Raw genomic sequence first — 4,028 nt, forward strand, 5'->3', positions numbered from 1 at the left:
TGTTTTTACTTAGAAGCATTCAGAATGTCAACAAAACAGCTGCAACTGTTTCTTTTTTGCACTTAAAGTGACATTCAGTTAACAGAACAATTATTTTGTGTTAGATGCATCACAGACAATTGAAGAAGAAAAAAGTACCATCCCCACACATAACTAATTTGTGCTGTGCACTAACGAGAACCTGATTTAAATTTCCATGCCAATTTACAACCTCCATATTCTACTAGGCAAGGTTAGTGGCTATTGTAAATACCACCAGAACAGGGCTTTCTAAAGACACATTCAGTAGTGTGTTAGCTATACAAAAAAAAAGACACTGTACAGTTAAAAAACAAATCTTACACAGCCTTACATTTCAATTTTTTTTCTTTAAAAGAAGCGAGTTGTGTACAGGGGGATTAAATGCTTTATAGACAAGAAAAAAAAACTACACTAGAACCAACTTATTCATCATCATCATCTTCATCTTCTTCCTCCCCCAATCTTCATCTTCTTCATCTTCCTCCTCTTCCTCCTTTTTCTTACTTTTTTGAGCCTTTACAACTCCCTTTTTTTTGCTGCATCAGGCTTTCCTTTAGCTTGATATGCAGCAATATCCTTTTTGTATTTTTCCTTCAGCTTCGCAGCCTTCTTTTCATGAGGCTGCTTTTCATCTGCAGCAGTGTTATTCCAAATCCCTCCCAGTTTCTTTACAATATCACTAGTGGACTGGACAGGATGTTCTCCTTTGATTTTTGGGTGATACTCAGAACAGAACAGAAAAAAGGCCGAAGGAGGCATCTTAGGTGCATTGAAATCCTTGAACTTCTTTTTTGTCTCCCCTTTAGTAGGGATATATTTTCATTTCTCTTTCATAACAGGCCTTGTCTGCCTTTGCCATGTCTTCAAATTTTCCTTTCTCTTTAACAGACATGGTCTTCCACCTCTCTGAGTAGTTCTTAGAAAACTCTGAGAAACTGACTGAAGCATTTAGTTGTTTCTTCTTGTGCTCCTCCTGATAAGTTTGCACAAAAAATGCATATGATGACATTTTGCCTCTTGGCTTCTTAGGGTTTCTTTTGCCCATGTTTAGTTACTTTTCTTCAGTGAGGCACAGAATTGCCCAGTGCCCATCTGGCTCTCACTTGCCCTGGCACTGTCTCTATGGAGATCAATGTACTGCAATGGCTGTGAGAGGGTCAACTGATTTTCAACAAAGGTGCCAAGATCATTAAATGTGGAAAAGAGTAGTGTTTTCAACGAATGCTGCTAAGACGACTTGGTAGCCACATGCGAAGGAATGAAGTTCTCGCAGGATATACAGATAATAACATAAAATGGATAAAACACCTAAATGTGAGAACTAAAGCTATAAAAGCCTTACAAGAAACATAAGGATAAATCTTCATGACCTCACATTTGGCAACGGATTCTTAGATATGATCAAAAGCAAGAGCAACAAGAACAACAAAAACAGTTAAATTGGACTTCATTGAAATCAAAAACTCCTGTGCTTCAAAGGATACTCTCAAGAGAGTAAAAAGACAACTTACAGAATGGGAGAAAATACTTGCAAATCATATATCTATTTGATAAGATATTGTATCCGAAATATAGAAAGAACACTTGCAACTCAATGATAAAAAGACAACTCAATTTTTAAAGTGGGTAAAAAATCTGAATAGACATTTATACAAATAAGGTATACAAATGGCAAATAAGCACATGGAAAGGTACTCAACATCATTATTCATCAGGAAAATGCCAATGAAAACCTCAATGAGACACCACTTCTGCTCACTAGGATGGCTAGAATCAAGAAGTCAGACAATAACAAGTGTTGGCTATGATGTGGAATAATTAGAATCCTCATACACTGTTGGTGGGAATGTAAGATGGTACAGCCACTTTGGAAAAAATTTTGGCAGCTTCTCAAATGGTTAAACATAGAGTTACCCATATGATTCAACACTTCTACTCACAGATGCATACCCAAGATAAATAAAAACATATGTCTGCATAAAACCTTGTACACAAATGTTGATAGCAGCATTATTCATGGTAGCTAAAAGGTAGAAACAACCCAAATGTCCACTAACTGATGAATGGATAAACAAAGTGGGGCATAGTCACAAAATGGAATATTATTTGATCATTACTAGAAATGGCATACTGCTAAGTGAAGAAGGCAGTCAGAAAATATAACATATGATTCATTTTACATGAGATCTCCAAAATAGGCACTTCTATAGAGATAGACATTAGATCAGTGACTGCTTAAGGCTGATGGGATGGTGGATGATGGAGGGGCATGGTATCTAAAGAGTAGTGGGTTTTTTTGAGACCATAAAAGTGTTCTAAAATTGACTGTGTTAATGACTACACATATTTATAAATATACTGAAAACTATTGAAGTGTACACTTCAAATTTTTGTGAACTGTATGGTATGTGAATGATATCTCAACAAAGCTTAAAATCAAAATACATAAATAGAGGAATAGAGAGCTGAGTGTGAGCACAGGTGAATATCCTTTTATCTTTTACTTGATGTAAATTCATATGACAAGTATTATCCTTTATGGTTATTTTTGCAACTCTTCTAGGAAGATAGACTATAATAAAATTTATTATATTTATAATTAAATTTACATTTAAAGACTAAAAACAGAGTTGTCATTTCCTTGCTCTTGCCAATTTGGGTTTGCTAAAAAATTTATTTTTTGATCTTATAAGATTTAAATGTAGTATATGGGTTACTGATTTTCTTCCAGAATCTAATCACATTCTTATATAGACTATAATTGGACTGGATGCTTTACAATTGTGGCAATCCTATCTGAAAGATATATATAAATTATATTTCTAAGTGAGTTAAAGAAATTAAATTTTAAATTTGTTTTGCAAATTTGAAGAGTTTTTGCCAAAAACTAATGTGACAAATATAATAACACAAGCTTAACACTTCTTATTTTGAGAAAAATTAACCGACTCATACTTTTAATATTAGGTAAGTTTTGGCAATGCTAACAATAAAGTATAATAGATTTTTTCCAATTAAAGTCAGCTTACATCATTAAAACTAGCATTTAATTTGATATTCTGTTAAATAAAATTTATTTTTTATCCTGTTTGAAATGTATTTGTGGTTATTCCATATAACACAGAGATGTAGAGTTTATTTTTGAAGTATATTTCATAAGTTTTTTGTTTTTGATTTTTGTTTTTATTTTTGGGGGGACGGAGTTTCACTCTTGTCGCCCAGGCTGAAGTGCAATGGTGTGATCTCGGCTTACTGCAACCTCCGCCTCCCAGGTTCTAGCAATTCTCCTGCCTCAGCCTCCCAAGTTGCTGGGATTACAGGCACCCACCACACACCAGGCTAATTTTTGTATTTTTAGTAGAGACGGGGTTTCACCATGTTGGCCACACTGGTCTCAAACTCCTGACCTCAGGTGATCCACCCATCTCAGCCTCCCAAAGTGCTGGGATTACAGGCATGAGCCACCGCACCTCGCCTATTTTATAAGTTTTAAGGATTAATTTAGTTTCATTTTTTCATAATTTTTCAATTTTATTTTGAGGCTGAAGAGTAATTTAGCTATTAATGTATTTAATCTTTGTAAAATGAGAACTGCAGTTGACCTCTGAACAACATGTATTTGAACTGTATGCGTGCACTTACATGCAGATTTTTTTTCAACCAAATGTAGATAGAAAATACAGCGTCTGTGGGCTGTGAACCCGTGTACACCCAGGGCTGAGTTTTCTTATCAGTGAGTTCTCCCAGATCTATTGTGGGACTTGAGTATGAGTGGATTTGAGTATACACAGGTGGTTCTGGAACAAATCCCCTGTGCATACTGAGGGATGACTCTATATATAGTATTAGTTACTGATAATAAACATTTTCTACATACTTACAATTATGTTACATATTAAAAAGTTGTCATGGATGATTTACTGGTATTTCAGTCACCAATTTAACTGCTAATTATTAGTGAATATTTTTAAATTAGGGAATTTAGAATTAGGTGGGAGAAGGAAGAG

At 34.7% G+C, this 4,028-nt stretch overlaps 1 pseudogene; it reads right to left on the reverse strand.

Annotated features, from left to right (window-relative positions):
• Nucleotides 1–443: 443 nt before the first annotated feature.
• LOC115834682 lies at nt 444–1,066 on the reverse strand (annotated as a pseudogene).
• Nucleotides 1,067–4,028: the final 2,962 nt, after the last annotated feature.

The sequence above is a fragment of the Nomascus leucogenys genome, chromosome 1a (assembly GCF_006542625.1).
Source record: "Nomascus leucogenys isolate Asia chromosome 1a, Asia_NLE_v1, whole genome shotgun sequence".
In the NCBI taxonomy this organism is placed as follows: Eukaryota; Metazoa; Chordata; class Mammalia; order Primates; family Hylobatidae; genus Nomascus; species Nomascus leucogenys.